Consider the following 14,185-nt stretch of genomic DNA (forward strand, 5'->3'; position numbering starts at 1 on the left):
TGAACACAATTTCTTAATTTGACTCCTACCACTTTAATGGAAACATTTAACATTTTTACAGCTTTAAAATTTGAACCCACAAACCAGCATGTGTACTTAGCTCACTGTAACTGTTGCCTTTGGGAACAAAGTTAAGGCTCAGAATTCAAGTTAACTTAAATGTACGCTGGTGTGGCATTGTAGTAACTATGCCAATAATAGGACAAGATATGTAAAAGAGCAATTTTTTAAAAAATTTCTCTTGTTATGGATCTAACAGCACAGTAACAGGCCCTTCCAGTCTAACGAGCCATTGCTACCCAATTACACCCATGTGACCAATGACCTTATTAATCTTTTCGCCTTTGGAATTTGGGAGGAAGCCAGAGCATCTGGAGGAAATCCATGTAGTCACAGGAGGAACGTACAAACTCCTTCCAGGCTGTGGCGGGAATTGAACTCATGTTGCTCAAGCTGTAATAGCACTGCATTAAAAGCTATGCTACTGTGATGCCCAAAATATGAAATATCCTTGACCAATCTTTTTTCTATGGTAGAGCTGAAGAAAAAAAACAAGAACACTGTTTTAAGGTGAAAAGTAGGATGTTCAAAGATGTTCTATAGGACATTTAAAAATTGGATCCTGGATTTCCTCACTTATAGCACCTAGTCATTTTGGATTGGCAAAAACATCTCCTCCACAATCAGGAGCACTGAAGGGATGTATACTTAGCCCCCTGCTCTGCTCACTTTACATCTATCACTGTGACAAAGCACAGCTCCAGCTCCATGTACATGTTTGCTGATGACACCACTGCCGTGGGCTATATCAAAGGTGATGATGGATCAGCATACAGGAGGGAGACTGAAAATTTGGCTGAGTGGTGTAATAACAACAACCTCTCACTCAATGTCAATAAGACCAAGGAAATGATTGTAGACTTCAGGAGAGGGAAACCAATGGATCCATGAACCAGTAATCATTGGAGGATCAGTAGGTGGAGAGGGTCAGTAACTTTAAACTCCTGAGGACCTGTCCTGGACTCATCATATAAATATAATCGCGAAGAAAGCACGGCAGTGCCTGTGCTTCCTCAGGAGTCTGGGGAGATTCGACATGTCGCCAAAAATCTTGGCAAACTTCAAAAGATGTGTCATGGAAAATGTGCTGACTGGCTGCATTCTGGCCTGGTATGGGAAGGCCAATGCCTTTGAGCAGAAATTCCTACAAAAGGTAGTGGATTTGGCCCAGTACATCACAGGTAAAACCCTCCCAACCATTGAGCACATCTACATGAAACGTTGTTATAGAAAAGCATTATCCATCATCAGTGATCCTCACCACCTAGACCGTGCTCTTTTCTCGCTGCTGCCATCAGGTAGAAGATACAGGAGCATCAGGACTCACACCACCAGGATCAAGAATAGTAATTACCCCCCAACCATAAGATATAGGAGCAGAAACTGACCATTTGATTGATCCAATTTTCCTCTCACCCGCATTCTGCTTGCCTTCTCCCCGTATCCTTTCATGCCAATCAAGAATCTATCAACCTCTGCCTTAAATATACATGAAGCCTGTGGTAAAGAATTCCACAGATTCACCACTTTCTGGCTAAAGAAATTCCTCCTAATCTCCATTTTAGAAAGACGCCCCTCTATTCTGAGGTTGTGTCTTCTGGTCTTAGACACTCTCACCATAGGAAACAACCTCCCCCCATCCACTCGATCAAGGCCTTTCACCATTCAATGCTGGAGAAGTAGTAATGGGGGGCAAGGAAGTGGCAGACAAACTGAATAAGTATTTTGCATTAGTCTTCACTGTGGAAGGCACTAGCAGTATGGTGGAATTCCAGGTGTCAGGGGTCATGAAGTGTGTGAAGTTACTGTAACTAGAGAGCGGGTTCTAGGGAAACTAAAAGGTCTGAAGGTAGATAAGTCACTTGAACCAGATAGTGCGCACTCCAGGGTTCTGAAAGAGGTGGCTGAAGAGATCATGGAGACATCAGTAATGATCTTTCAAGAATCACTAGATTCTGGAATGGTTCTGGAAGACCGGAAAATTGCAAATGTTACTCCACTCTTCAAGAAGGGAGAGAGGCAGAAGAAAGGAAACTATAGGCCAGTTAGTCTGACCTCAGTGGTTGGGAAAATGTTGGAGTTAATTATTAAGAATGAGGTCTCCAAGTAATTGTAGGCACGTGATAAAATAGGCCACAGACAGCATGGTTTCCACAAGGGTAAATCTTGCCTGACAAATTTGTTGGAATTCTTTGAAGAACAAACAAGCAGGATAGACATGGAGAATCAGCTGATGTTATGTATTTGGATTTTCAGAAGGCCTTTGACAAGGTGCCACATTTGAGGCTGCTTATCTAGCTATGAGCCCATGGTAATACAGGAAAGATTCTCGCATGGATAAGGCTGTGGCTGCTTGGCAGGAGGCAAAGAGTGGGAATAAAAGGGGCCTTTTCTGGGTGGCTGCTGGTGACTAGTGGTGATCCACAGGGGTCTGTGTTGACACCGATTCTTTTTATATTATATGTCAATGATTTGGATGATGGAATTGATGTCTTTGTTATCAAGTTTACAGACGATATGAAGGTTGGTGGCGGGCATATAGTTTTGAGGAAGTAGAGAGGCTACAGAAGGACTTAGACAAATTAGGAGAACGGGCAAAGAAATGGCAGATGGAATACATTGTCGGGAATGTACAGGTTGAGTCTGTGGTGAGGAAGGCAAATACAAAGTTAGCATTCATTTCTAGAGGACTAGAATACAAAAGCAAGAATGTAATGTTGAAACTTTATAAAGCACTGGTGAGGCCTCAGTTGGAGTATTGTGAGCAGGTTTGGGCCCCATAACTTAGAAAGGATGTGCTGAAATTGGAAATTTGAAAATGGTGGGAAAGTCTAAGACCAGAGGAAATGCCTTAGAATAGATAGGCATCCTTTTAGAATGGAGATGTGGAGGAATTTCTTTAGCCACACAGTGGTGAATCTGTGGAATTTTTTTGTCACAGGCAGCTGTGGAGGCCAAGTCTTTATGAATATCAAAGGAAGAGGTTGATAGATTCTTGATTGGTCAGGGCATGAAAGGATACAGGGAGAAGGTAGGAGATTGGAGCTGAGAGGAAAATTGGATATGCCATGATGAAAAGGAAGAACAGCCTTGATGGGTCAAATGGCCTAATACTGTTCCTATATCTTATTGTCTTATAGTCTAACTGATAAAACTTGTGTACTGTGGCAGAGCAAATATTTCAAAAGCTGTGCACTTAGATGGGCTGAATTAAAATAGTTACCACATAAGTATCAGAGATCATCTATTAATGGGAGGCAAATATGGGGAAAACAATGAATTAGTGAAGGAACAATTTGAGCTTTTGTAAATCATAAGTATTCTCGAGGGCTAACAATACTTTTAATCAGTGTATGTATTAATCATGAATTCTAACCCATAGGTTCAATATTAAAGATTATTATTCCATGCCACTATTGAGGATGGCACTTCTTGGATGTATTTGTAACATTCTTGTTTGATTTGAAAAATTGCAGTTTTAAGTCTTGTTGCAGAGATTCTGGACTGACATGTTAATGTGGCACAATCTGAGATGCCCACTTTCAGATGAAACATTAAACCAAGACTCCAACTGCTCCCTCAAGTGGACAGAAAATTGGTTGCGAGGGATTAAGACATTCTAAGATGGCGGATGGTGCTACATAAATGCATGTCTTTCTTTTGGTAAGATTCCTGTATGTTCGGTTTATTCCCCCAAAATATATTTTGTTCATAACATACATATAAATATGATCAGTACAGTACATGTCTTCCTTAGTTATCCTTGTACTATCAATTCAATACAATTTCTTTCAAAGTATCAACATCATTACTATTTCCTTCTGAAGTGGTGGATGACAGGCTTGACTGAGACCCCATAGATATTACATAAATCAGAGCAAATACCTTCAGAAATATTCCCTTTTGCCACGTAGCAGTGTGGTTGAAGTTGTAAAAGCATCTACAGAGCAGCTGTATATACTTCAAGATCAGTAAATCTGCTTCCACCCCTCCCCCCATCGAATGGTAGTTTAGCGAACAATCAAAATTGACCTCAACTTTCAAAAGTTTCTGTTAATAATTTCTAAATCATTAAGAAACAAACATGAATGTGTAAAACTTTGAAGGTTAATCAATTTAAGGAAACAGGCTGAAAGCTTTCTATTGTAAGCAGTTTTGGGCCCCCTTTCTAAGAAAGGATGTACTGGCATTGGAGAAGGTACAGAGAAGGATCAAAAAGAATGAACCCGGGAATGAAGGAGTTAAGGTATGAGGAGTATTTGTTGTCTCCGGACCTGTACTCACTGGAGTTTAGAAGAATGAAGGGGGTAGCTCATTGGAACCTACCAAATGTTGAACAGCTTGAGTAGAGTGGATGTGGAGAGGATATTTCCAATAGTAGTAGGAGGGTCCAGGACCAGAGAGCACAGCTTCAGAATAGAAGGGCATCCCTTTAGAACTGATATTAGGAGTTACTTCTTCAGGCAGAGGGTGGTTAATTTGTGGAATGCATGTCACAGACAGCTGTGGAGGCCAACTCAATGGGTATATTTAAAGTGGAAGTTGTTCTTGATTAGTTAGAGGGTTAAAGGTTACAGGGAGGAAAAAAAAACAGGAAAATGGGGTTGAGGGAAAATAAATTAGCCGTGGTCAAATGGCGGTTCAGACTCAATGGGCCACATGGTGGAATTCTGCTCCTATGTCTTGAATTCTCATATTAAAGCTTCATAGCTGTGCTTCATGGAAATAAATAGGAAACCAATTTCTGCACAGTTTGTTTGAGGGGTTTCCATTATAACTGGTAAGGAATTGCATTAGTCTTGAACTCCTTCCTTTGCTGCACTTGGATAGTCAAATATTGATGGTCTGTAAGGCTGCTGTGAGTAACTGATCAAAGCTTTGGGATTTACTAAAATTGCAGACTAACACAGTTAAAAATGTCAGCAGTTACAAAAAGAACTGACAATTCCATGCAAATAGGAACTGTAGACTTATGAATTATTACACATTTAGTTAAGTCCGGTAAATAGAAGCAGGGGTTTTCCTTGTGACTGTGTGGACTCAAATATGGGTGAATATGTTTCTTGAATTTAATTATTTTATTAAGTGATAAATTACTTTGGAATTTTTAATCTGTTTTATTATATCTTCAGCAAGAAACTGTAATATCAGCTACAATGTGTACAATATTACTGTTTGGAGAAAAGGAAAAGATTACTAAAGGTTATGAGATTTTTGGTGACAATTTGTATATTCAATCATGTTTGTCTGTAGTATAATGCTGAAACATTCCAAATTTAGGGATATGACAATTGAGGACTATGTAATTTGACCTGTAGTTTGCAGGTAATTCCTTCCATTGGCATGTGTGGACAGGCACACGTGAGCAAACTTGTGTTTAAAGCCAAATGGGTTATTTTGACCAAAGGCTATAAGTGTGTATTAAGTAAGTGTTATGCTAATCGGACATGTCTGTTTGACAGTATAGTTTTAGCACCCAATACTGATCCTAATTGCTGATTACCATTCTGTAAACTTGCCAAGAAGTGAAAAACCATTTAGCACTCAAGCACTGGTTAGAATTGGAATTGGTTTATTATTGTTGCATGTACTGAGAGAGTGAAAAATATGCCATCCATGATGATTATTTCAGAGTGTGAGTATATTGAGGTCATACAAGGGAAATCAATAACAGCATGTAGTGTTATAGTTCAAGAGAAAAGTGAAATGTGGGTGGACAATAAGGTGCCAGGGCCACGGCAAGGTAGTTTGTGAGGCAAGAGCTCATCTTTAATGTACAAGAGGTCCATTCAAATCTCCTATAATGCAGAAATGAAACTCACTGGGCCTGGGGTGTGTTATTTCAAGCTTTGCTATCCGTTGTCTGAGGTGGGGTTGGGGGAGAGATTGACTGGGGAGGGAGGGGGTCTTAGACTACGCTGGCTGCTTTTCTGAGGTAGTGCGAAATGTAACTGATGCACCATCAATAACTCACGCTGAGACTTAGGAAGTGAGATATCGGCTTTTATTGACTGGAAGAATAAACAGCACTACATCCTGGGGAAAATGAGGGAGAGCAGCAGCCCACAGTCGCCTTTATACAGGGGTCTGTGGGAGGAGCCACAGGAGCAGTCAGCAGGGTCTGTGGGAGGAGCCACAGGAGCAGTCAGACAGGTATATCTAGTTCACCACAGTAACTAAAGGTTCATGGAGCGGAGACTCGTTGTTGATGGACTGAATGCAATTTTCTGCAATTTCTTGTAGTCTTGGGCAGATGAGTTGCCATACCAAGTTGTGTTGCATTCAGATAGGATGCTTTCCATGATGCGCCCTAACTCACCATCCTCAAATGCTGAGCGTCAAAAGTGACACACTGAATTTCCTTAGCCTTCTGCGGAAGTAAGTGCTATTACATTTACGTGGTTGGATGAGGAGAATCTTTTGGTGATGTTTATCCCTAGTTACCTGACGTTCTCAACCATGATTCCTATAGGGGTGTGTTCTGTTCCCCTCTTCCTGAACTCAATGATCAACCCTTTTGTTTTGCAACTTTTGTGGAACAGTACATGCAGACTTGATTCATTCACCCACGGGAGATGTGGACTGGGCTGACAGACATAGCTGCAGGTATTAGGATGGTTTGGAAGCTCAACAGGATGTAAAGGTTCCAGGGAATTGGACATACTGCACAGAAGGTGAGACATGAAGAAAACATGAACCACAACCTCTCTCCTCGGGAACACCTGTCAATAAAGATGAGCTTCAGTGATGAAATTCAGCACTGTTTTGTGCCTCAGTAAATGTCTTGAGGAGAAGTATATTTAAAACTTGACATAAAACTTTTGGTATTCCCAGTGGCAGAGATCCCTTAGCATCTTCAGACACTGGAGAAATACAAGAAATGTTGTCCTTGTAGAATTTTCCAAATCTTTTGGAAGAGTAAGTAAACTATGTTAGTGTCCTCTCTCAAGGTAACATCAGTCAGTCCGTTTGGCTAATCATGATACTCAATTGGCTTATGACAGACTCCTGAAATTGACACTTTATTTAGAATGTTATCACTGGAAAATATGAGCCGACGGCTGGAAGAGAAAACAAAATCCTGGAATTGCTAAAAGTCACTTTAAAGAAATCCAAAGTTGAACAGATTCATGACCCGTGACCAGTTAAAGTGGAGAAACAATATTTGGCATGTTATTGAGAACCTGGTATCTATACATCAGGAGCACACAGAATCCTAGCAGCAATAGTAGAACACTTTGCAAAGTACCTACCCAATGTTCCATATAAAGATTGTTCTCTTTAAACTTACTTCAGCCAGTCAATAAAAAACCAGTCAGTATTTGAAAATTGTGTTTACACAATCAGTTGTCACCTGTTAGTTGGTATTAATCTGAAAAATGTTGATTTTGCACTTTTTTATAGAGTTATTTACCATTTCATACCCGGTATTAGTAGAATTTTTGGGACACACTCAAGATATTGGCAATGCTTTGTCAATTTTTATTCATGAAATGCTCCATGGACACATATAAAAGTTTGGTTCTACTCCCCTTATTTCTAGAATGATCAGAAGAAAGAGCATTTGCTTATTGACGTCTTGGTAGACAGAAAAACATCTACTTGTTAGGGCAGTGAACGCCTATCCTCTTACTCTGCACCTCCACAATCAAGAAATCTTTTGGCTTGACTGAGAAGCTGTGCAGTCTCTTCCGATTCCAGAGTCATCTTGTAACACATAGTGGCACCAGTGAGAGCACTCTATAACTCCAGATTTACACGTATTACTTGGAAAGAATCTCTCAGACCAATTCACTTTCTGGTAATTATCATAACTTGGGTAATAAATACAAATTTTCTGACTAGTTAGTTAATATCACAACCACTTTTTGTTTTCAAAATAACTTGCCATCTTTTGCTACCAAAGTAATAGCTAGGTATTTGAAAAATGTGGAAAATATTTTATGTAAGTCAGTTAAGCTTCCTTCTTTTGTTGAACCTGATCAGCACCATCTGTGTCCCGATCATGGAAGTTAAATAACAAATAGTTTTATTTTGGGACAAGATGGTGTGAGACTTGACATTTTTAGAAATCTTTGAAAGTAAAATTCTCTGAAAGGGGGAAAAAGAAAAGTCTGTAGAGTCCTATTAACTGCCATCTTTTCCTTAGAGACAGTAAAAAATGACTTCGAAAAAAATTTAATTTTAGGAAGACTGAAACATTTGTGAGAATGTTGAGTTATGTTGGCAATAGATTTACAACTTGTGTGAACCAACAGAAAAAGCTATAATTTGCTATAGGACTAATGGTGTAGCACCTTGATTTGTAGAACTATACATATAAAACAATTTAGTACTCTCACAGTTTAATGTGATGAATAAGGTGGCAGGGTGAATCTTTGAAGCCTCGATGTAGGAGGGGTGATTGATAAGTTCATCGCCTAAGGTAGAAGGAGTCAACTTTAGAAAACCCAGCACATTTACTTTTTCAACATAGTCCCCTCCTACATTTACACACTTAGTCCAGCGGTCGTGGAGCATACAGATTCCTTCTTTGTAGAAGTCGGCGTCTTGGACCTCCAGAAAGCGGCTCACAGCAGGGGTGATTGATAAGTTTGTGGCCTAAGGTAGAAGGAGATGAGTTATACAGCTGTCGTTACATGCACGTGCAGTTCAACTCTGAGTGATTATGCAGAAAGTTCGAAGTTATAACTTTTGTGGTATTTCTGTTTCAGATAATTGAAAATTGCAAGTAAGCACTGTCTGAGAAAATAGACAACATTGGCCTTCGTGCAGTCATTTGCTACCTCGGTCTCAAGGGCTTATCACCCGAGGAGGTTCACGAGGACATGGTGGCAACACTAGGAGAGGGTGAAAAGTAAATGTGCTAGGTTTTCTAAAATTGACTACTTCTACCTTAGGCCACAAACTTATCAATCACCCCTCGTATGTAGTTACTAAATGAAATTATGTGACTGAATGTGTGTATTGGATTCAGGTTGCAACATGCTTGATGCTCAAATGCTTAAAATCCAGATTCTGTTTTGCCAAAGTAATATTGTCCCTTTAAGGCAATAATTCACCTCTTTGCCAGTTTTCCCTTAACCCATAGGCAGCTTTGAAGCGACAAGTATATCATTTGTGTTCTTTTCACTCTAAGATATCCCTGCCTTTTTCACGCTTTCACAGAATGCAAAAGTGGTTCTTTTTTAAACTGCATAAAATCAAAATTGATAAATGTCTAATGCAATTTACATGATTATTGGGGGAAGATGTGTCGGGTTTGGAAATTCCATCAATGTTTTGGATCATTGACATACCAATTCTTTCTCTACAGTTGTACCCTGACTTGATGGCTATTCTGACCAATTTCTTAAATTTTTCTTAAATGTTTTTCTTATATTTCTTTTATCCAGCATTCTAAGTGCTTTGATTTTGCTCTAAATATAGGTGGGACTACTCTACAGTAAAACTCAAAGTAAATCTCCTGATAATCAAAGTTTAACCCTTTGGGCATGCTACAATCATAGAATTGTATGTTACTTGTAAAGAGTATCTTTTCTGCACAGTATTTTCTTCCAAGGTTAAAATTGTTTAAATATAATTATATTTAGTTTTGACATGTTGACTGATCTGGATTTATGCCCATGACTTTTCAGGTAAACATTACTAGTTAGATAGAACATAGATTGTAGTATAGTGCATCACTGGATAGGCCTTTTCGTTCATAATATTGTGTCAATCTTGATGCCAATTTATGCTAAATGTCCTCCTGCATGTCATCCATTTCCTTTATATTCATGTATCTATCTAAAAGGATATTAAACTTTTACTAAACTGCCCATTTCCATTACTACTCCTGGTAACCCATACTGGTCTCTGTATTAAAAAAAAATCTTGCCTGTCATGTCCCCTTTAACCCCAAACCTTAAAAGTACGTCTTCTGGTGTTTAATGTATCAACTCTGGGGAAAAGATTCTGACTGTCTATCCTATGCTTGCCTCCCATAATTTTAAAAGCCTCTATTGTATCTCTCCTCAGCTTCCAATGCTTTTGGGAGAATAACCTCAAATTTGTCCAATTATCCCTTACAGCTCAAAAGTTTTGACTCCAGGCAACACCCTGTTTAACTGCTTCGGTGCCGTTTTCACAGTCTCCACATCCTTTCTACAAACGGGTGATCTGAACTGCATTCCAAGTGTGGGCAGACTGAAATTCTATATAGCTGTAGCATGACTTACTTACTCTTCTGACCAATACCACTACCAATGAATGTAAGCAATCCATATGCACCTTCTATACCCCTTTTCCACTTGCTTAGTCACTTTCAGTAAAGTATGGATCTGGACCCTACTATTGACCATACTTTCTTCTTGCATTTGACCTCCCAAAGTGCAATACCTCTCACTTGCCCAGTAAAAGCTCTATCTGTCATTTCTCTGAGACTAGAATGGTTAATGGGGCTAGCTTTTATTATTTACTAAGGACGTTTAATAGCCCTCTTTGACTTTCCTAATCTTTGAGCACTTTCCTGCTATCTCTATGTTTCACAATGGCCCAGTCTCATTTTAGATTCCTAAACCTTACGTGTGCTTCCTTTTCCTTCCTGACTAAAGTTAGGACCTCTCTGGTCATCCAAGGTGATGTGCTGTATCATCCTTGTCCTTTCTTCTTTCTGGAACATGCTGCTCTTCTATAGAAACTCTCAAATGTCAGATGTAGCCTTGTGTGATAGTTGCTGCAACTGTTATTTGTTTACTTTTTTTATTGTGTGCACGACTTTTTTTGTGCATTGGATGTTCGACAGTCTGTAGTGTGAGTTTTTAGTGGATTCTGTTGTGTTTCTTGTTTTGTGGCTGCCTGCAAGAAGATCAATCTCAAGGTTGTATATGGTATACATACTTTGATTGTAAATTAACTTTGAACTTATCTCCTGCTTTGTCCTGTCATAATTTGCCCTCCCCAGTTTAGTGCCTTCCTGAAAGATGTAATGTTATCCTTGCCTATAACTATCTTAAAACATACTGAATTGTGGTCAATATGCCCAAAAAGCTCACCCCACTATCAGAACTGTCACCTGGCCTGGTTCCTTTCCCAAAATTAGGTTGAGTATGTTCTCTCTTCTAGTTGAACTCTCCACACATTATTTCAGGAACCCCTCTTAGATGCACTGAAGAAATCCCACCCCACTTAAGCCTTTTGTATTAAGGAAGTTCCGGTCAATACTGATGACATTAAAGTCCCCACCCTGACAACTGTTGTCTCTGCTTTTTTTTTGATAATCTGCCGACATATCTGTTTGTCCAACTCTTGGAGGCTACTGGGGGGCCTATAGTGTGATCCTGTCAGTGTAATTGCACCTATCCTGTTTCACCTAATATGTCACTGTGGATGAATTCTCTAATATCTTCTCTGAGTACTGCTGTGACATTCTGCCTTATCAGTCGTGCACCCCCTCAAACTTTTTCATTTCCCTTTCTATCATGTTGAAAATTGCGAAACCCATGCTCAGCGAGCTGCCATTCCTGTTCCTCACACAACACTGTAAATCCATGTACTGATCCAGGCTCTAAGTTCAGCCTCTTAACCCATAATACTCCTTGAGTTGAAATAAATATATCTCAGCCCATGAGTCCCACCGTTCTGCCTGTCCCTCACTGACCTTTCTTTCGTCCTTTTCTTTGCCCTCAACCTTATCACCTGTAGCTACCAGTGGTTCCCATCCCCATCAGTCTACCTTAAACCGATCCAAGTTGTACCAGCAAACATCTCTGAGAATGTTGGTTCCCCTCCAGTTCAGATGCAAACTGCCTTGTTTGCACAGGCCCTGTAAGGGAACCAAATATCCACAAATCTGAATTTCTCATTCTAGTACCAACTCCAAAGCTATATGTTGAACAACATTATATATCTATTTCCCTCTCAGCTCCAATCTCCTGTCTTCTCCCTGTATGCCTTCATGCCTTGACTAATCAGGACTCTATCAAACTCCACCTTAAATATACTCAATGACTGTCATATGTGGCAATGAATTCCACAGATTCACCACCCCCAGCTAAAGAAATTCCTCTTCATCTGCTTGAATAGATACATCTATTGCAAGGCCGTCCCCTCTGGTTTTAGACTGCCCCACCGTAGGAAACGCCGTCTCCAAATCTACTCTGTTGAAGCCTTTCAACATTTGATAGGTTTCAATGTGATCCGTCCTCATCCTTCTGAATTCCAGTGAGTAGAAGCCCAGAGCCATCAACCATTCCTCATATGATGAGCCTTTCAATCCTGGAATCATTTTCATTAACATCCTTTGAATCCTCTCCAATGTCAGCATATCCTTTCTTAGATAAGGGACCCAAAACTGCTCACAATACTCCAAGTGAGGCCTCACCAGTGCTTTATAAACATTACACCCTTGCTTTTATATTCTAGTCCTCTCGAAGTGAATGTTAACATCACATTTGCCTTTCTCACCACAGACTCAACCTACACATTAAGCTTTAAGGAATCCTGCACAAGGACTCCCAAGTCCCTTTGCACCTCAGATTTTTGATTTTTTTTTTCCATTTAGAAAATAAGCTGCACTTTTATTTCTTCTACCGAAGAGAATGACCATACATTTCCCAACACTGTATTCCATCTGACACTTCTTTGCCCATTCTCCTAATCTATCTAAGTCCTGGAGCCTCTCTAGTTCCTCAAAACTACTTGCCCCTCCACCTATCTGTGCATCATTTGCAAACGTGACCACAAAGCCATCAATTCTGTCATCCAAATCATTGACAAGTAACGTAAAAAGAAGTGGTCCCAATATAGGCTCCTGTGGAATACCACTAGTCGTGATCACCTCACTAAAGCTCTCAACTATGATAATCCGTGGGGGCTTGGATGAACCAGCTCCAGTTTGTTTATCAGGTCTGACAGGAGCTGCAGCTGGTGGCAGTACTCACAGAAGTAGTCGTCAGGGAGACTGAGGTTCTTTGACTTCCCGCATTTTGCAGGAGGAGCATTCCATTGCCCTGACTGGAATCTTATTTTCACTAATTTTCTCAGATTAACAGGAAAATAGAAACCTTACCTGCTTCTTACCTGTGTCTCCTCGTCAAAATCTTTTGAGCCAAAGCCTTCGGTTCTTCACTCTTACACTGGCATACTCTCAAAATGGCTGCTACAAAATAGCTCAGTCCACTTTAACCTTACCTATCTAACACAGGGTGGCAAAGGCCAATTGACCTACTCGATTGAGTGTAGGAAGATGCAGGAAAGAGTTACAGGAAGGAGACATAGGTGCCTCAGGACCCACACCACCAGCTCCAGGAATAGTTCCTACCCTTCAACCATCAGGCTGCTGAACCAGCATGGATAATCCTCTTGCCTCAACACTGAACTGATTCCACTACCTATGGAATCGCTTTCAAGGCCACTACAACAGGTGTTGTCCGCATTATTTATTTATATTTTGGTTTTTTTTGTATTTGCAGTTTGTCTTCTTTTGGACATTGGTTATTTGTCAGTCTTTGTATGTAGTTTTTCATTGATGCTATTGTATTTCTTTGTTCTACTGTGAATGTTTGCAAGAAAATGAGTCTCAGGGTGACATATAGGACCATAAGACCATAAAAGATAGGAGGAGAATTTTAGGCCATTTTGCCCATCAAGTCTGCTCCTCCAGCTCCTCATGGCTACTCCACTTCCCTCTCAGCCCCAATCTATAAGACCATAAGATACACATAATTCAGTAGTAAATCTGAGATTTCAGCTTCGAACTCTGAAATATTGCTGGTCTCACTTTCCCTTGCCCTGCTTTTCAATGCAATTCTTTTAATGGGTAAGTTATGTTATTCCTCTCTGCGCCTGGTGATGCATCGAGCAGCACCCTTGCCATTTCTTGAGCATTATTTTCTGTTCGTTATGAGGCTGAGTTGATAGTTCGATGCTCAACCCAGCACGGATGGAAAACACGTAAGGAGCTGGTCAGATTCAAATCCTGAACCTCTCGCCTCAAAGTTCAGTGCTGATGCCAGTACACCGGCGGCCAGCCAAATTCTGGCTCATTCATAGATTTCTTTATTAATTTTAATTCACCAAAATGTCAATTATGTGGAATTTGGCCAATTGTCTTTTTGATATCCAGGTGTCCTATTTAATTAGT

This window comes from Hemitrygon akajei, chromosome 22 (genome assembly GCF_048418815.1).
Source record: "Hemitrygon akajei chromosome 22, sHemAka1.3, whole genome shotgun sequence".
In the NCBI taxonomy this organism is placed as follows: Eukaryota; Metazoa; Chordata; class Chondrichthyes; order Myliobatiformes; family Dasyatidae; genus Hemitrygon; species Hemitrygon akajei.